General features: G+C 40.4%; 1 long non-coding RNA gene across 2 annotated transcripts; it reads right to left on the reverse strand.

The window, feature by feature from the left end:
- Positions 1–8,435: 8,435 nt before the first annotated feature.
- LOC123279540 (uncharacterized) lies at positions 8,436–21,203 on the reverse strand. 2 transcript variants are annotated; one of them, XR_006517648.2, is made up of 3 exons: positions 15,215–21,203; positions 12,897–12,980; positions 8,436–12,184 (listed from the first exon to the last, which is right to left on the reverse strand). It is a non-coding gene; the product is annotated as an uncharacterized lncRNA (long non-coding RNA). The 2 variants fall into 2 exon arrangements; XR_011496453.1 differs by having other exon boundaries at positions 8,436–12,980; positions 15,215–15,328; positions 15,922–21,202.
- Positions 21,204–21,364: the final 161 nt, after the last annotated feature.

Here is a 21,364-nt window from a genome sequence, read left to right on the forward strand (position 1 = left end):
ACAATACTGGGTCTTCTAATACATGAATACCTTTAATTTCTCTCAGCAATGTTGTGCAGTTTTCAGTGTACGAGTCTTATACTTCCTTTGTTAAATTTATCCCTAAGTATTTCACTCTTTTTGATGCTAATGTAAATGGAATTTTTTCTTTTGTTTTCAGATTGTTCATTGCTAATATAGAGAAATAAAATGGATTTTTATATATTGATCTCTTATCCTGTGACTTTGGTAAACTCATTTATTAGTTTAAATAGTTGTGGCTTTTTTGTGTGTGGATTCCTTTCTTCATGCAGGATCATATAGCTGTGAATTAAGAGTTTTACTACTCCTTTCCAGCAGGGGATGCCTTTTTTTCCCTTGCCTGATAGCATTGGCTATAACTCCAGGATAATATTGAGTAGAAGTGGCAAGAGCAGACATCCTTGTCTTGTTCTGACACGTAGGGAGAAACCATTCAGTCTTTCACCATTAAGTATGATGTTGGCTGTAAGCTTTTGATAGATGTCCTTTATCAGGTTGAGGAAGTTCCCTTCTATTCCTCGTTTGTTGCAAGTTCTTATTAGGAATACATCTCGGATTTTTGTCAAATAATTTTTCTGTATCTATAGAGAGGACAATGTGGCTATTGTCCTTTATCCCATTAATATAGTGTATTACATGGATTTTTGGATGTTAAACCAATCTTGCATTCCTCAGATAAATCCCATTTGGTCATGGAGCATAATCCTTTATATATGTTGCTGGGTTTGTTTTCCTAATATTTTTGCTGAGAATTTTTGTATCTATATTCATGAGGAATATTGGTATGTAGTTTTTCTTTTCATGTGATGCCTTTGTCTGACGTTATTAGTAGGGTAATACTGCTCACATAGAATAAAGAGGTAAGTATTCCCTCATCCTCTGTTTTCTACTAGAGTTTGTATTGGTATTGTTTCCTTTTTAAATATTTGGGTAGAATTCACTAGTAAGCCATCTGGGCCTGAGCCTTTGTTTGTGGGAAGACTTTTAAATTATTAACTTAATTTACCTGTTATAAAACTATTCAGATTTCCTATTTCTTTTTTTTTTTTTTTTAAAGACTGGCACCTGAGCTAACATCTGTTGCCAATCTTCTTCTTCTTCTTCTTCTTCTTCTTCTTTTTTTTTTTGCTGCTTCTCCCCAAAGCCCTCCAGTACATAGTTGTATATTCTAGTTGTAGGTCTTTCTGGCTCTGCTATGTGGGATGCCACCTCAGCATGGCTTGATGAGTGGTGCCATGTCTGCACTGAGGATCCAAACCGGTGAAACCCTGGGCTGCCGAAGCTGAGTGCGCAAACTTAACCACTTGGCCACAGGGCCAGCCTCTCCTATTTCTTCTTGACTCAGTTTTGGTAATTTCTCCCTCTCTCCAATTTTTTCCATTTCATCCAATTTGTTTCATTTGTTGGCATAAAATTGTTCATAGTATTCCCTTACAATGCTTTTAATTTCTGTAAGATCAGTAGTGATGTCTCCTATTTCATTCATGATTTTGCTAATTTGTGTTTTCTTTTTTTCTCAGTCTGGCTAAAGTTTTGTCAATTTTATCATCTTTTCAAATAACCAAGTTTTGGTTTCATTGATTTTATTGTTTTTCTATTTCATTGATTTCTATTCTCATCTTTATTCTTTCCTTCTTTCTGCTTCTTTGGACTTAGTTTTATCCCCTTCTCCTAGTTTCTTAATGTGGAAACCTAAGTTATTAATTTGACATCTTTATGACATTTAAAGTCATACGTTTTCATCTAAACACTGCTTTAGTTGCATTCTATAAGCTTTGATATGTTGTTTTTGTTCTTGAGTGCAAATATTTTTATTTCCTTTGTGATTTCTCCTTTGACAAATGAGTTATTTAGAACTGTGCTGTTTATTTTCCAAATATTTGTGAATTTCTGAAAGTTACTTCTGTTGTTGATTCCTAATTTAATTCCATTGTAGTCAGAGAACATACTTTGTATGACTCAATCATTTTACACTTATATTCAGGACTAGTGTAGTTCTATAGTCCAGCCTAAGATTTTCCTGGAGAATGTTCTATGTGCATTTGAAAAGAATATGCATTCTGCTGTTATTAAGTGGAATGTTCTAGAAGTGTCTGTTAGGTCAAGGTCTTCAATATCCTTGAAGTCTTCCACATCCTTGCTGATTTTCTGTCTAGTTGTTCTATCCAATATTGACATTAGAGTATGGAAATCTTCAACTAATATTGTTGAATTACCTTTCTCCCCTTCAATTCTGAATATTTCTCCATGAACAGGATCCAATAAGCCATCATGAATTTCACCTGACATTGATAAAATTCCTTATCCGTTTTGCTTCATCTATTCTTGGGCTCTTGTTAGGTACATATATCTTTATAATTGCTAAAGCTTCCTACCAAATTGGCCTTTTAATCATTATAAAATGTCCCTCATTGTCTCTATTAACATGTGTTGTCTTAAGTCTATTTTGTCTGATATTAATATAGCCACTCCAGCTCTCTCATAGTTATTGTTTTTATCTTTTGCCATCCTTTTACTTTCAACCTATTTGTTTTTTAATCTAAAGCATGACACTTGTAAACAACATATAGTTGGATCTTTCCTTTAATCTGGGCTGTCAATCTCTGCCTCTTTATTGGAGTGTTTAATCTATCTATATTCAAAATAATTATAGATATGGTTGTTTTTACAAATGCCATTTTGGTACTTGCTTGCTAGGTCTCATATCTTTTTTATTTTTCTGCTCATTTACTGTCTTCTTATAGATGTTTTCTAGTGTACCAATAATTCCTTTGAATTTTTCACTTTGTTGTTATTTTCTTAGTGGTTGTTCTGGGAATTAAAATATACATCCCAATTTAAAACTATGGGGGCCTATGGGCCTACCTGGTGGTGCAGCGATTAAGTTTGCACGTTCCACTTTGGCAGCCCAGAGTTCGCTGGTTCAGATCCCGGGTGTAGACCTACACACTGCTTGTCAAGCCATGCTGTGGCAGGCATCCCACATATAAAGTAGAGGAAGTTGGGCACAGATGTTAGCTCAGGGCCAGTCTTCCTCAGCAAAAAAGAGGAGGATTGGCAGCAGATGTTAGCTCAAGGCTAACCTTCCTCAAAAAAAAAAAAAATTAAAAATAAATAAATAAATAAAACAAAACCCCCCAAAAAGCTATGAGGGCTGGCTCCATGGCCTAGTGTTTAAGTTCAGTGCACTCCACTTCAGTGGCCCGGGTTGGGTTCGGGGCATGGACCTACACCACTCATTGGTGGCCATGCTGAGGTGGCAACCAACACAGAAAATAGAGGATGAATGGCACAGATGTTAGCTCAGGACGAATCTTCCTCAATAATCAATCAATCAATCAATCAATCAATGTACTTCAGATTAATACTAACTTAACTCCAGTAAACATCAAATATTTTACTCGAAGGTTGCTCCATTCCCATATTATATACTACAAACTCAAATATACAATTTTATAATTATTGTCTTATGTGACTGTCTTTTAAATCAGTTAAGAAGATAGAGAAAAATATATACTTAAACAGTCGCTTATATTTACTTACATAATTCCCCTTATTGGTGGTCTTTATTTCTTCACGTGTATTTGTGTTACCATCTAGTGTCATTTCCTTTCAGCCTGAAAGTCTTCCTTTAGTGTTTCTCATCAAATGAGTCTGCTAGCAATGATTCCCTCGTCTTTATCTGGGAATATTTTTATTTTGCCTTCATTTTAAAATGATAGTTTCTCTGGATACACAATTCTTTTTGATAGGTAATGATTTTTTTTATTGAGTTAATAAGAGTTTACATCATTGTGAAATTTCAGTTGTACATTATTTCTTTCTGTCACCACATAAGTGCTCCCATTCACCCCCTGTGCCCACCCCCCACCCTCCTTCCCTTGGTAACCACTGAACTGTTTTCTTTGTCCATGTGTTTGTTTATATTCCACATATGAGAAAAATCATATGGCGTTTGTCTTTCTCAGTCTGGCTTATTTCACTAAGCATGCTTCCCTCCAGGTCCATCCATATTGGTGCAAATGGAATGATTTTGTCTTTCTTTATGGTTGACTAGTATTCTATTGTATATATAATATACCACATCTTCTTTATCCAGTCATTGGTTGATGGGCACTTGGATTGTTTCCATGTCCTGGCTATTGTGAATAGTGCTGCAATGAACATAGGGGTACATATGTTACTTTGGATTATTGATTTCAAGTTGTTTGGGTAGATACCCAGTAGTGGGATAGCTGGATCATATGGTAGTTCTATTTTTAGTTTTTTGAGGAATCTCCATACTGTTTTCCATAGTGGCTGCACGAGTTTGCATTCCCATCAGCAGTGTATGAGTATTCCCTTCACTCCACATCCTCTCCAACATTTGTTATTTTTAGTCTTAGTGATTATAGCCATTTTAACTAGTGTAAGGTGGCATCTTAGTGTAGTTTTAATTTTGCATTTCCCTGCTGATTAGTGATGTTGAACATCTTTTCATGTGTTTATTGTCCATCTGTGTGGATACACAATTTTTGATTGACAGTTCTTTTTCTTTCAGTACTTTGAATATGTCATTCCACTGCCTTTGGCCTCCATTGTTTCTGACGAGAAGTCAACTGTCATCTTACTGTGCTTCCTTATACATGATGAGTCTTTTTTCTTTTGATGTTTTCAAGATTTTCTCTTTGTTTTAGCTTTCACCAGTTAAACCAAGATGTGTCTAGGTGGGGAGCTTTCTTTTTTGTGTTTATCAAGCTCAGAGTTTGTAGAGCTTCATGAATGCATAAGGTTTTTTAAAAATCAAATTTGGGAAAGTTTCAGCCATTATTTCTTCAAGTATTTTTTTCTGCCTTCTCTCTCTTCTTCTGGTACTCCCATTATGTATACTTTGGTATGCCTGATAGTGTCCCACAAGTCTCGAGACTCTGTTCATTTTTCTTTATTCTTTTTTCTATTCTTGATATTGGATCATCTCTACTGATCTACCTTCAAGTTCACTAATACTTCTGCCAGCTCAGATATTCTGTGGAGCCCCTCTAATGAGTTTTTCATTTCAGTTACTGCACTTTCAATTCCAGAATTTCTGTTTGGTTCTTTTCATAATTTCTATCTATTTATTGATATTCCCTATTTAGTGAATCATTGTCATACTTTAATTTTTTAAATATGATTTACTTAAGGTCTTTGAGCTACTTATAATAGATCCTGTGGTGTCTTTGTCTGCTAAATCCAACATCTGGAGCCCCTCAGAAACAGTTTTTACTGACTGCTTTTTCTCCCTCATGTAGTCACACTTTCCTGTTCTGTTTTGCATGTTTCATAACTATTTATTGAAAACTTGACATTTAAAATAATACATTCTAGCAATTCTGGATTCTGATCTTTTCACACACACGCCAGGTTATTGTGTTGGGATTTTTTTGTTTGGTGACTTGCCTAGACTTATTCTATAGTCGGTCTCCCCTTCAGTGTGCATTTGCTGATGTCTATGCTCAGTTTTTGGTTTTTCTCAATTCTTCTATTTTTAAGACTAGCTTCCTAGAGATTACCCCTGGTTCAACATAGTTTGGTGATCAGCCAGTGGTTAGTCAGAAGTTGTACTTAAACACCTTGAGCCAGTAAGGTTTCCACCTTTTGCTAATAGATCTGTGTTTGAGTTTTGAAATGTATTCCAATTTCAGGCAGTTTACAAGTCTGTCCTGGCTTTTACTTCCTGTATGCTTAAGGTCTCACATATAGTCAGAGATAAATGGATAGCTGAGGCCCTCTCAGGTCTCTCTTGGGTGTGCGCACAGTCTTGCATAAGTTCATGGCATTCCAGACACTATGGATAAAAAGTTTAACCTTACTCAAAGCTTTATTAAGCTTATTCAGGCCCACTATGGCTGTCTTGTTCCCTGGAACTCCCTGCTACATTTCTTGCGGGTCTATTGCCTGCCCCAACCAGTATCACAACTTCCAGCTAGCTGCAATGTTGGCCTGTCTAGATTGTTTGCTATTGTTCCCAAACTATCCCATTATTGTTCTCAACAGCCCAGGGCATGCATTTTCCCATGCTCCTCCCCAGCAGCAGGAAGCTCTTCAGTCAGTCCTCATGGCTTGCTCCATAGAATTACCAGCCATAGAGCTGGACTTGGGGAGTGGGAATAGCCCCAAGCTAAAACACCACCAACTCCCACTGTTCTTACCGAGGTTTGATAGGTTTTCTTGAATAAACATTTGCCAATTTGATGTCTTCCTTAGTCAATTTCTAGCATCCCGAAGTAACCAATAACATTTTTTCAGTTTTGTTTTTATGGGAGGGTGTTTGCTAAGGTCCTCACTTATCTATTCCAGAAGTCTTGCCCTTCATTGTTATTCATTTTTCATTGGTCAAAACAAGTCTCATGGCCAAGCCTGACTTCAAAGGAGTGGGAATGAGAATAAGTGAATCTTTGGTGAACAATCACACAATATAGTGTACAAGGTTCTCTTGACCCCTCATTGCCCATCTGAGCGGTCCTCCCCTCAGATATTAAGCTCTAGGACTAGTTGATACAGTCAACATTTCAATTCAGAGATCCGTCAGAATTCAGTAACTGAGGGGCAACCTGTAGGTTTCGCCTGCATTGAGTGATACCCATCCACCAGGTACTGACTTTATTAGTTTTCTCCTTGACTCAGAAGCCCTGTAATATGGCCATGTTATGTATACTTTCCTTCCTTGTCTTATTCCTACAAGTCAGAGAGAAGATCTTTGGCTTTATCTAATAGAGCTTCTATCACTACTGGACTTTTGCAACAGATACTGACATTCTCATTTTCTCCCTCCACTAACTCAGCATGCCCTACCTAGCTCCTCCAAACCCAGGGACATTAGTAAAACCTTGCTCATACCTCCTCCACTTGCTGCCAAAATGACAATGACAAAAAAATTTTCTCAGAAAAGGTTTTGAGTCATCCCTCAGGACGCTACTTCAATCCAGATCCTACTATATCAGCCTGAAGAAAACTCCCCAAGAGTTGAGTCAATAAGATAGCAGGTTGAGATGAGATTTGTTCTCTTCTCTTTTTATTCTTTTCAGGTTAGGTTCAGGTCACAAGGAAGGAGAGTTAGAGAGTTGGATGTTGGTGTTCAAGTCACCACCTTAAGTTAAAATATTTTGAATGATATTTAAAATATAAAATTTAAACAAAATTTTAACTGGTCCTACAACATCCAATTGGCTGCAACTTTGGGGATGCCGTCAAGTTTAGAAGGACCTAACTGACTTTCTAGCAATGTTAACAAGATAGGCTCTGTCAGTTCCCACTGAGCTACAAAACTCAGTAAAAAAGTAAACTTCCATTTTTATTATAATTGCACAGACTTTTCTATCTCAATCTACCTGGAGCAAAGACTTTATTAAAGTCCAATCCAGTAACATGGTCCTGTCAAGACAGTGTTTCAGGTATTATCTCAATAAGTCTCCAGCTCAGAGTCTCCATTTCAGGGCTTCTCCTCTCTTCCAGTTGCTGGTCGGGCAGTTGGTTCTCTTGGCATGGATGGCCTCCAATGCTGAGTCTATCATGGGGTGGCACACTAGATACAGGTGCCCAATTAGGTCTGAGCAGCCTCTTGGATTAGGAAATCCAAATGAGGCATAGCCACTTGTCCTCACTAAACAGTCTACCCTGCCATCTCTACTGATGGATTCCTCTTGCCAAAGGGAAGTCTCTAGGTCTGCCAAACCACTTTGGGCTCCCATTTCCATAGCCTACTTCATGCCTACTGGGAACACCCATGCCAAACTCTACTCAACAGAAACACTAAGTCATGGCTGAGTCATGGCAGGGAAAGGAGATGGTCTTTCCTGCCACTCTGCCCCACATCCTGGTAACAGCATAGAAGGTACCTGTTGATTTTGATGCTCATGATCAGCAAACTTCAGAGATGAGAAACAGAAGTACCTCACAGGATTCTCTTGCCTCCAACCCCACTTCTTCCCTGAATCACTCAGGGAATGGTAGAGGTAGTAGGGATCATTTTCTCAAAACCCTCTATATAAACTTACTTCTGTTTGGAAGAGGTGAGAAACTAGTTTTTCTGAGTCACAAATTTTCCCCAATTATTTTGGCCTCACAACTGGCAAGCTGTTCTTTAATCTTCATAATTGTGAGTCAGGAACTTTGTGTTCTATTCACAGTGGAGGTCTATATCCACAGTAATCAAACACCTCAACTCCTGGTTTCACCAAGAAGTGAGTTGAAGGAGAAGTCAGCCAGCGGGATAGGGAGAAAGGGAGCTTTGCAATAATAGTTCACAGTCATCCTGTTACACAATCTTCCCTCTCACTTTTTAAATGTTAAGATGTGATGGCTTCCATATAATCATGAAAAATACGTGTGGAAAAAGAATGGGTGCACTCAAGATTAGCATTTTAAAAAAATTTACGTGATGGTTACACGGTATTTATTATTATCCTTTATTTTTCAAATATGATATATTTTAAACATTCAGAAACATACACAGACTTTTGAAACAAATATAATTGAAACAGACTCAATGAAAGGAAATCAGAAATTAGTCTGCAAAAAATCAATAACGAATAGTGTGACATACTGCTGGGGAGGAAAAAAAGATTTGATGATTAATTGATTAATGGAGCACAACAGAAAGCCTGGAAATCAAACCTATTATATGTTAGAATTTAAACATACAATTGTGGGGCCATCGTAAATCAATGGGACTAAGAATATTTATCTGCTGAAATGGGAGTAACTTTAGGCATTTCAAAATAAACTCTAGCGGGTTAGGTGCTTTTAAATTGAACTACAGTTTTTAAATATAGCATAAAGCAGATATGAGTAAGTATCACTTCTCTGGAGGTCGACACAATGAGTGTTTATATACTGCATTAAAATCTCAAATTCTTAAGCAAAACATTAAAAACTCAGTGGATTAAAAGGCACATGATACAAAAGACAAATTTTTCACATAGGATTTACAATTAGCAAACTAACATAGAAAAACATTCAACTTTAATAATTATAGTAAAGAAATATAAATAGAAGCAAACAAGTAGTATTTTATACCAATTAAATTAAAAATATCGTTTAAGTTATAATATCTACTGCTGATAAGATTGAAATCAAATACTGTATCATACATTTCTGGTAGCAAAGTAAATCAGTACAATCTTTTAAGAAGGCAATATGGCAGCATGCTTTTAAAACATAAAAATGATTATACCCTGGGGTTTGGTTAATCTCAATCCTAGGAATTTATTCCAAGGAAATGATTCAAAATAAGGGGGGAAAACTATATTTATGGCATTGTTGACAGTAACATCATTTACAAGAGCTCAAAAATAGAAATTTTCTAATGCCCATCAATGAACTTCAATAAAAATGAAATACCACCTACTGGATGGATGCTAGAGGGGAAAAAATGATTGAGACTTAGTCTCTACCCCCAAAAACTTCACAACTTGATGAGGGAAATTAAAGAAGGGTACATCCACTCAGTGACAAACAGTAATTATGCAGACTATACAGAACTGGGAAAGAGGGAAAATGCTTAAGACAAGAAAAATGGAAGAAAGGCAAAGCCATAAGATTTTATCTGTTATGGTTCAATTATATATACACGTACGGACAAGGGATAACAATGAACACAGAGAAATAAAAATGGGGATCTACTGGGGCAGTGGAATTGGGAGGTACATTTTTCTTTAAATTTTACTTAAAATAGTCATAATTTATTTGTACAAGAGTGAGATAACTTTTTCATTGTCCTGTGAAAATATTCAATACATAAACAAACTGAATTATGTAGGCTACTTAGTACCAGTCTCATAATCAAATGAAACTGAGATACTAGTGTGTTGCTTAAAATTAATTCAATTTTTAGCAAGTCCAAGTGGTTATCAACTCCTCGGCACATTTGACTCTCTCAACAGTTGGTTCTGCTATATACACAATCAGATCCTCCCAAATGCATTCATTTACGTACCATCTGTTTCCAACCAACACGGTTCTCTCTAACCTTCTTTCGCATCCCCAGGCTGTGCTCAAGGCTGCAGCTGCTTTCCCCAACCCCTCTCTTACTCCCATTATTTTCTGTAAGTGTCTGATTCCTCACCAGAAAGCCCCTGGAGCAAGATCTGCAGCTGCTACCAGTCCTGAGTGTGGGAAGGTAGACAGAGGCTGTGACTGGCCCTTCCACAGGCTTCATTTGTGGGAGCCGGATTGTGGGAGGTGTTTCAGTGGTGCAGGGCGGGTAGGGAAGAGACACTTGGGATGCCTGACTTCAAAGATCCTGGCTTGGGACACAAAGTCCCAACAGGGGTAGATGAATAAAGGAAGTGGGGCAACCATGATCACATGTGTGAGTCCTGGAGTCATACTCCCTGGGTTTGAATTCTGACCTCTCAATAAACCCCAATGTATTCATCTGAAAGATGGTGACAATAATAACCCCTTACCCCTCAGACCTATTATAGGATTGAAATAAAGCATGTAAAGTCCATAACATAGCGCATGGTCCATGGTAAGTGCTCAATTAATGGTAGTGGAACTATGGTTATTTCTATTATTGTTAAGAAGAGGACTTCCTGGACAGCCCTGTTCTCCATAAAAGATGTGCTGCTCACATAAAGGAGGCATCAAAACATCTTATGGGTCTCAGTAGGAAAGGGCAGGCCACGCCAGCAGTTTGTTCCGGACATCCTCCATACCTGCCCTCCCACCTCCCCTTTGCCTGTTATGCACTATACTCCACAAGGATACTCAAGGCTGCCAATGGCAGGCAGAGTTGTTGATGCTACCTACTTACAAAGAGAGAGAGACAGATAGATGGAAACTAGACAGCAAATAATCCTTTGGACCCAGAAAATACGTACCATATGGAAAAATAACAAATTGACTTTTTGTTTAATAGATCAGTCTTCTGTGAAATGGCAAATGAGTCCAGTGGCTAATACCCAGTTGTACAGGGCAGTCCTGATGAAATCACCCCTTGAAGAAGCACAGCCAAGGAACAGTTCCCACTTACTACTAGTTTATAGCCTCCTACAAGGTCCATTTCTTACAGCAATATCGTCAGTTTCTATAAAAATCTCTCCCTTCCTGGGCTGAGTGAAATTGCTCATTTCTACCATTCCTGTATTGACATTCAAATGGTCATGCTACACATTCACTTACAATGGAAATATATCCAAATTTCCTGACTTTTTTCATCTAGTCACGGGACTCCTGTCCTTGAGAAGTGACAAGTTGGCTACAACAGTTAAAAATAAAAATCTGAGTCTACTACAGGAGGAAAAAACCCCCAGCATATAACTGAGTAGCAAGTATAATGTGGTCATCTAGAAAAGGTAACAATTCAAGGTGGAGGAGGGTGTATGTAAGACCGTGCAAAAGGCAGTATCAAAGTTGCAAACTTCAAAGGGCCTATTTAAGTCCAGGAAAGATCAAAGAAAAGGAGAGAGAAGAGGGGAGGGCATCTGAGGAAGATGAAAGAGCAACCGCTGTGAGGTAGGAAGTGAGAGAGTGTGTGATGCAGAGAGCAGGGAGAAAGTACTGGCTGGAGCAGAGGGAGCCCTCTGGGGAGAGGTGAGGTGAAGGGCAGGATTGGTGTGGCCAGGCCAAGTAGGGAGGGAGCCGAATAACCTGCACTTGGGAGATACATGAACCAACAATTTCATTTAAAAGTTTGTTTCCTGAGTGAATACTCTGATGGTGAACAAACTTGCATTCTGAATAAAGATTTTCCCACAATCCTTACGTTCTCAGTGTCCTTCTCTATCATGGAGTCTCTGGTGCTGCTCCAATCTTGAGCTTTCTTGGAAATCTGTCTTGCAAGAGTGGATTTGCTGACGTTGATTTAAATTGCCTTTCTGCCTGAAGGCCTTCCACATTCTTTATACTGATAGGCTTTCTTCCCAGAGTGAATTTTCTGATGCTGGACAAGGTTTGAGTTCCGAGTGAAGCTTTTCCCACACTCTACATCGGTAGGGTCTCTCTCCAGTATGTAGCAATTGGTGGTGAATGAGCTGTGAGTTCACACGGAAAGCTTTGCCACACTTCTTACATAAGTACGGTTTCTCACCTGTATGAATTCTCTGATGCCGAAAAAAGGTATTTTTCTCACCAAAGGTCTTAGCACAGTCCTTGCATTTAAACGGTCTCTCCCCACCATATGCACTCTCCGATGATGAAACTGTGGATTTGAAAACAAAGGTTTTGCTACACTCCTTACACTCATGGAGCCTCTACCCAGTGTGGATTCGTTGGTGTTTAGTGCAGTGGGAGCTGGCCCTAAAAGCCTTGCCACACTCTTTGCATGTGTAAGGTGGCTCCACAGTGTGGATCCTTCAGTGACGTATAAAACTGGAGTTGAAGCTAAAGGCTTTACCACACTCCTTACACTGATAGGGCTTCTCTCCAGTGTGAATTCATCAGTGGGCTGTGTAATGGGAGTTGCCCCCGAATGCCTTGCCACACTCCTTGCACACATAGGGTTGCTTTCCATTGTGGATCCTTTGGTGATGAACAAAAGTGGAACTAAGGCTAAAGACTGACACACTCCCTATGTTGATATGGCCTTTCTCCAGTGTGGTTTCTCCGATGCTGGAAAAAGTCTGAATTACGACTGCAATATTTGTCCCACACATCAGATTTACAGGAAATCTGTACACCTGGAACTTGCAGATGTGTTTCACGCTGAGAACACACACTAACATTTTTTTCTGATTTCTTTTGTGGATGGCTTCTGTTTGCTATAGCAAGTTTCTCATTATTAACTATCTCCTTCACAGAATTTCTCTCACTTTTATTCATTCTATGCCTTACGCAATCTCCTCTATGCCTATCTAACTTGCCTTCTGACTCACAGGTATCTTGAAAATCAGCTCCCTCCCTCAGATATTCACCTGATCCCATGCCATAGGATTTGTGTTTATCAGAAATTATTTGCTTTGAAGTCAAACACTCTTTCTCAGCCCAGGTTTTTCCACCTAATAAGAGAAGAAGAAATTCATGAAAATACCACCTCTCAGCAATGCCAGAGGGAACTGGATGAGGCATTACCAAACTTTTTCTGTAAAGGGCTATCTGGCAAATAGTTTAGGCTCTTTAGGCCATATGGTCTCTATTGTAACTCTACTGTTGTAGCGTGAAAGTAGCACAGACAATATGTAAAGGAACAAATGTGACTATGTTCCCATAAAAACGTTGTTATTTATAGACACTGAAATTTGAGTTTCATAAAATTTTCATATATTACAAAATAGTATTCTTCTTTTGACTTCTTCCATCCACTAAAAAAATTCAACCATTCTTCTCTCATGGGCCATACGAGAAAAGAGAGGCGGCAGGACAGATTTTGCCTACAGGCCATAGTTTGCCTGAATTAATCATCAAGTGTGATTAACACATCCTATTAGTACATGGCTTTCATATGTTGATAAAATGCCTGTAGAGCACATAAGGAATGAGACAAGGCAAGGAAAAGTTCTGAATCCTAAGAGGGAAGAGAAAATTTTATAAGGGTTTAGGGGTCCAAAAAGAGTTCAAGATGAAAAGGTGGCTAAGAGGACAGGAAGTCAATAAGGGAAAGTTGTGGGTACTAAATGAATGAGTGATAGTGTAAAACGCCTAAGAACAGAAAGTGAAGGGAAAGTGAAATAGAGGGTTTAGAGAGGGCAGGGAAGGAATGGAGAAAGAATCGGGAGGAATAAAGTTAGGAGAGAATCTCATTAATCAATCAAGTGGAAAAACAAAAAATATCAAGTAACTTTGTATAAAATATTATGGGATAAATGAGATTATTCCTGCTATGAGGAAGCTTGTAACTTATTGGGGAAATATAAGTAATATACATAAAATAGTTAGAGAACATAGTACTGGATTAGGAGAACATGGATCTAAGCCACCACCCCAAATAGCCCATGAATCATAATGCAAGTCTTTGCCATGCCAGACCGACTACAGGTCGGTATTTCCCAAAATGTGGTCATATTCATCTGCATCAGAATCCCTTAGAATGCTCTGTTAAACATGCAGATTCCTGGGCTACAGACTGGATAGAGCTGAGCCTTTGTTAAGCATTTTAACAAGGTCTCAGGTGAGATGTATACATACCACCATTTAAAAACGAGAATGGACTGATTTACTTCACCAAGAACAACTGACAACATAAAGAGACAACAAGGTGTAATCCCACTGAATTGATGATCAATCTGTGAGTTCCTAGAGGATCCTTTCTCCTGTGACAAGTCTCACAGAAATATGATAATAGAAGTTCTCTCACAGCAAAGACTGCGTGTGGTAGGAGGAGGCAAGTAACCAGCGTCCCAGCACTCACCACCTCGGATGCCCCTCACAGCATCTCTGATCCAACGACCCTTAAGCCCCAAGCCCCAAGCCTCTTGCCCTTGCTCTAGCTGAAAGCATCAGCAGGTCTGGAAAACAGAAACCCCACCAGGGGCTGAGGACAAACCAGGGAGACAGAAGATGAGAAGAAGTGAAGCCCATTTACAAGGAAAGCAGACAGAACAGGCTGGGAATTAACATGAGCAACAGCAATAGCTAATAAGTACTGAGCAGGCACTATGTGCCAGTACGTGGATTACTGACTTAATGGACAGAGGAGGGAGATACCATTACTGTCCCCATTTTATAGATGAGAAAACTGAAACAAAGTCACATAGCTAATAACCAGCACTCTGGCTCCCAGGTCTGTGCTCTTAAGAACTCTGCCTTTGAAATGCAGTGCTAACAGCTTTCCCCCTGAAGCACGATATGACGTGAGAACACAGGAGAGGAGAGGAGGCAAGGCCTCCAACGGCCTACTAAAAATATCACTTTCTTTGAGGTATATTCACGTTAAATGAAAGGTAGTTGCAAAAGACCACATATTGCATGATAACATTAATACCAAATATCCACAATAGGCAAATCTATAGAAACAGAAAGTAAATAAGTGTTTGCCTAAAACTGATAGTGTGGGAGAAGGCAGGATGAAGAGTGACGGCTAACGGATATGGGGTTTCTTTTTGTGTGACAAAAATGTTCTAAAAGTAGACTGTGGCAATGCTTGCACAACTCTGTGAATATATTAAATACCAGTGAACTGTACACTTTAAATGTGAATTGTTTAGTTTGTGAATTATACCTCAATAAAGCTGTTTAAAAAAAGGATATGAGAGGGCCAGCCCCGTTGGCCCAGTGGTTAGGTTGGTACACTCACCTGTACGGCCTGCTCTCCTGCTCCTTCTGCTTAGGGTTCCCTGTGACTGAGTAAAACAGGGCTCTTTCCCTTGCTCCAGTTAAGAGATCAGAGCTGGTTTGGAAGTGAGTGATGCTGCTTGAAGGGAAGAAGACACAACACAATGATGAGCAGAGTCACAGGGGTCAATCTCAGCCTGTGGCTACAAGAAGAGCCAGAGCTAAGGAGTGACTCCTGGATGGACTGAGCAAGAGGTACTCTAAAGAGGTACAAGGAGGGGTCCTGGGAAGAAGCCTTAGGACAGTGCTCTCAAGGAAGCTTGAAACACTCTGGGAGGCAAATTTCTACTTAAAGAGGAATAGAATATCTTAGAGGATGGGAAATTACCACTGTGGGGAAACAGACACAGAGCTCCGAGGAGCAACTCCCACAGGGAGACCAAGGGGCTGAGCTCTCTCTAGATAATCTGGAGGTTCAGTACTAGCGTAAGGGCATCAAGATATAGTTCAAGCCCTGCTGTACCCAGAGAATCACCACTAAGGCAGGAAGGGAGAGAGGGGAGCTTTTATGATGGAAAAAGAAGGGAAGCCTTCTTGGAAGTCAAATAGATGCCAGGGCTCTCCAAACCTGGCAACTCCTGACACTGCCATTTGGGCCAGCTAATAGTTATAAGAGAGCCCTTTAACCTCTGAGGGCCCAGGCAGAGACCAGCAACAGAGAGGCCTTACCTAGGAAGGCCACAGCCCTATGGTTCTCCAGCATCACATCCCTGTACAAGGCCCTCTGAGCAGGCAGCAGGCTGGTCCATTCCTTCTCAGTGCAGTACACAGCCACGTCCTCAAAAGTCACTGATTCCTGAAACGATGAGTTCCCGCTCTCCCAGGCCTCAAGACTCTGATGATGGTCAAAACTGTCAGTGAGAGGCTGGGAAGGACACCTACAATGATTCATATTTAGTAATGGGTCTCTCATGTGCCTGAGAGGTTCTTGTGTGAAATTTGCAAGGTGTGGAGGAAGAGGACACAAACTAAAGGCAAATAGCCAGTCAGAGTTCAGCATACTTGCCCAGTGAGAACCAAGTACATCTCCACTCTGAGCTTCCAAACATATATGACCTCCAAATAGACTGCAGTATAGGAGCTGGGCTTGGGCCTGAGCATGAAAGCATATATATAAAAGAGAATGAACATATAACTGGATACGGCTGCCACCTTAGCTCTAAGCCCCTCCCACTTTGTAATATATTTGCGTGATTATTTAGGCTGCTCCTGTTACTGCCATTTCCTAGTTCTGCTTTCATCCCAGTTCTTCCCTCATTCTTATCTCCTTGCCCACTAACTGCTCCAGGCACAAACCTCTCGAATTTGTTAATGACTCCTCACCCCCATGGAGAGGTAGCGAGGTTAGAGAGGCATAGGAAAATACTGCTTACTTGGGGTTGGCTAGAGAAAAATCTGTTTATCAAAGGACATCATTAAGAGAGTGAAAAAGCAAGCCACAGACTGGGAGAAGATATTTCAAAATACACATATCTGACAAAGGACTCATATCCATAATAAAGAACTACAATTTGTAGAAAAAGCAACACACAATGTAATAAAAAAAAATGGGGAAACTATCTGAATGGGACTTCACATAAGAGGATATCCATGTAACCAATAAACATATGAAATGGTGCTCCACATCATTATTGGGGAAAAGGAAATTTAAAAATCCCAATGAGATATCAAGAATGAATGACAACAAATGTTGGCAAGGATGTGGAGCAACTGGAACTCTCATATACTGCTGGTAAAAGTATAAACTGGAACAATTATTTCCAATGGTTGGGAAATTGTTTGGCAGCAAATATATACCCTATGACCTAGCAATCTGACTCCTAAAGATATACCCAAGAGAAATGAGCACATGTCCACCAAAAGGCATATACAAGAATCTTCACTACATTCCTATTCATAGTAGTCAAAAACTGGAAATAATCAAAACGCCCATCCACAGTAGACTGAATAAAATGTGGCCTAATCATATAACAGAAAACTATGCAGCAATGAAAAAGAACAAACTACTGCTGTGTGCACCAACATGGGCGAAGTTCACAGACATAATGTTGAGCAAAAGAAGGCAGACACAAAAGAGTACATATTGAATGATTCCATTTATATCAAGTTCAAGAACAAATAAAACTAATCTATGGTGATAGAGGTCAACTTTGGGGTGGACTGCTTGGGATGGCGCACAAGGGAGCCTTCTGAGGTACTGATAATGTTTTATGTCTTAACATGTGTGATGGGCATACAGGTGTATATGTCTCTAAAAAGTGAGCTATACAGTTCAGATTTGTGTTGTAAATGTTATACCTCAATGATAAAGTAAACATATATTTTTATATATGCATATTTATAAATGTTTCTATATGAATATACAATTTATACAAATATATATCTACATATGCACGTATACTTTTATATATGCACATATATGTATATGCACACATGCATATGTGCAGAGGCAGAGGAAACCAAGCTCAGCTGGGGCCTGGCTGCTAAGTACACTGCTGTCATCATCTGACCTCTTTTATTCCCATCTTGGAGAAAGGTAAAAGTCTCAGGAGCTGAAGGGAAAGAAAGAAGCATTAGTGATAATGACTCTACTGACCATAACTCCTGCACACAACATCTGGCTCATCCTGTTTTGAGGCTATATGAACTACTACTCATCAGTTATTGCCTTGGGTCAGTTTCAATTCTCATCTCACAGAGGTGAGGTAACAGGCATAGAAGGAAATGCAAAAAAGAAACAGAAATCATCTCAAGAATATATTTAGCATATAGTTTCCTATGTACAGTGTTCAGCTGACTAGTTCAGCAAACAGATGAGAAGGTGGACTGACAAAACTATAATCTTCGGTAATCCAGAGAAGACATAGGAAAGAGAACAGAAAAGAAAGCTGGTGCATAGAATGTTATGGGCTGAAAAGAAAGCCGGTGCTCCTGTTAACATCCCTGGAATCCACACAAGACAGGTAGGAATGAGTTGTGTACGAGAAATCCATCAAACACTGTAGCACCTCAGCGTCTGTTTTCTCTTTTATATTACCAAAGATATTAGGATAGGACAGTTCCATTATGCAAGTAATAAAAGTCAAAACAATTTGAAAATAGCTTATTAAGAATATCTTGATGTCTCCCTACCAATATTTTTCCCTCTAAATACACAGATTGATTATAAGATGTTCACTCAATTTTATAACAGTGTTGGGCACAGGTGGTGAGATGAAAAACAGTATCATATTAAACTATCCATCAAATTTATGACATGTCTCAAATACTCCAAGTTCTAAATATTATAGTATAGGGGAAGCAAAGCAATTTCATTTCTAAACTAGTTCCAACTCCCTTTCTAAGTCAGTTAACTAGCTCATTCAGCAGAGTGAATCAGCAAAGTTTATGCATTAAAGGCAACACCTGAAACACAAAGCACTGTCATCAGTTAGATCCGAGATAGTTAATAAGCACAAAAGTGCACATACTTGTAGACCCTAAAAACAACTTCCAGGAGCCGGCCCAGTGGCACAGCAGTTAAGTGCACACGTTCTGCTTTGGCAGCCAGGGGTTCGCCGGTTCGGATCCTGGGTGTGGACATGGCACTGCTTGGCACGCCATGCGGTGGTAGGTGTCCCACATATAAAGTAGAGGAAGATGGACATGGATGTTAGCTCAGGGCCAGTCTTCCTCAGCAAAAAGAGGAGGACTGGCAGCAGTTAGCTCAGGGCTAATCTTCCTCAAAAAACAACAAAACAAAACAAAAACCCAACTTCTAGAGGCCAGCCAGCCTCGTGGCCGAGTGGTTAAGTTCGCACACTCTGCTTTGGTGGCCCAGGGTTTCACTGGTTCAGATCCTGGGCGTGGACATGGCACCGCTCATCAGGCCACACTGAGGCAGCATCCCACATACCGCAACTAGAGGCACCTACAACTAAAATATACAACTATGTACTGGGGGGATTTGGGGAGAAAAAGCAGAAAAAAAAAAAAAAGATTGACAACATTTGTTAGCTTAGGTGCCAATCTTTAAAAAAAAAAAAAAACAAAAAAACCCACAACTTCCAATTCAACTCCATATCAGCAGTTTGCTGTTAAGTCTCAGGGTACTGCAAGAGCATCCGACAAAAGACTTCATATAGTCAGTACACTGCCCTTTCCTCCATTAACCCTCCTTAGTGAATCCAGAAAGCCATCCAGTTTGGTAGAGGAAGCTGAGGCTGTCAGGGAAACAGAGCTGTCAGAAGCTAAAAACCACATCTTGGCAGTTACAGGGATTCCAATAAGGAAAAAGAGTAGTTACAAGTGTAAACAGAAGGACTTTAAAAAAAAAACACAACGCAAACCTACACAAGTAATGTTGCTAAATTCATAGACAGTTTCTGTCCAAGAGTAACAAAAGCAGTGATTCATACTGAGTAAAGAGGTACCCCTTGTAGTTGTGTACTCTAATTCTCTTAAATCATACTGTCATCATATCTTCATCATAAATGTCCTTTAAAGTGGATACTTAATAATATTGACATACTAAACGGACTTAAGTAAAAAGGTCTGATCTGCACAACTGACAATCTGTGAAAAGCAACTCATCTGGAAGGAGAACGGGAACAGAGGCCACCCTACAAAACACAATCACCCCTGCCTACTTTCCTACGGGGAAAAGCACAGCTCTGGGGGTGAAGCAGAAGTAACAAGTCTGGATGGAGAACAAATTACAACCCAACACACTCCACTAATGGCTGGGACCAAAGGTTTAACCTGATTGATTACGAACCTTAACAATTACGTGATGACAGTGAGTAAAAGTTAAGAGAACGGAATGAGAAGAGTGAAACAAAGGACGTGTAGAGAACTAGGTCCAACCAATCTCTCCCTATCTCCAATACTGTGCATAGGAAATTATATGCTAAACACTGGACACATATAAGGTGCTTGATGGGTATGACTCATCAGGAGATTCTTAGATTAAACATTCACATAGGCCAATCCAAATCCAGGACTCCACGTTCTCCAATTTGTGGACTAAGAAGCCTCCATCCTGCGGGAAATAAACAACCATTTTAGTACTCTCAAAACTTTGATCGCTCTACGGATAGGAATAAGCTTCCAGATTGGGTCTACACCAGGCCAGGAGAGTGAAGTGAATAGCGATCACAGACCGATTTCCTGAGGCCACCTGAAAAGGGAGAAAAAGCGTTAATGGTACACAGGCCAAGGGGAGGACTGGGGTCGTCGCAGCCGGGGTAAAAGGGGGATGGAGTGACCGAGGGGCGTGTTCTCTCTTGATAGCAAGTGCCGGAGCGCAGAAAGTTAAAAGTTGTTGAGGACCTCGGTGTCAACACTTGAATTTGTGTCAGTACTCGAATCTGAATAGGCACTAGGTTGTCCTGGGGACGAGAAACCAGGGTGCAAGAAGCTGCGGCCAGCGTCCTGGGCCTGCCAGCGCCTCCTCTCGACGCGATCGAGGGGAGCCCGGGAGTTGGGATGAGGACCCCAAAAGCAGCAGTAGCCGCGCCCGTCTCCCGGGGGGCCTTCCCGTCTTTCTCAGGCTAAGCCAGACCTGCTCACCGTGGTCTCTAGCCGGCCTCTGCGGCTCGCCACAGAACACAAACTTGGCTGACGCTTCGCCAGTCCTCACAAGCCAAAGCCTCACGCCTAAAAAACAATACTGGCTGCGCCGGAAGTACGTCATCACACTGACTTACCAACCCATACCTTCCCTGAGCTTCTCTCTAGTAATCTTGGAGGACCCCACAACTCGGTGGTCCCTCCTTTCTAGTTCCCGCGAGATAAGGCCGAGGAAAAGAGACAGGGGGCGAGATGAGGTCCCTGTCTTCCCCCGAGCCACTGGTTTCTGAGTCGAAAGGAGGCGGAGCCTAAGGCGGGAGCAAGAAACGGGGCATCCATTTCATTGGGTATTTGGTGAAGTGGCGGGGCCCATCCGGGCCAATGAGCAGCGGAGCCCGCGGAGGTCATCCTTTTCCTTGGAGACCGGACAGGTCCAGCCCCTGTCCAGTGGAGTTCCCGTTTAGCAGTGGGTCCCTCCCTTCAGGGCCTAGAAGAGCAATCAGGGACCTGGCGGGAGACCTGAAAAGGGCTGAGGGGCTGGCCTGGACGGGGTGGGAATCTC

Source organism: Equus asinus, chromosome 21 (assembly GCF_041296235.1).
Source record: "Equus asinus isolate D_3611 breed Donkey chromosome 21, EquAss-T2T_v2, whole genome shotgun sequence".
Taxonomy (NCBI): domain Eukaryota; kingdom Metazoa; phylum Chordata; class Mammalia; order Perissodactyla; family Equidae; genus Equus; species Equus asinus.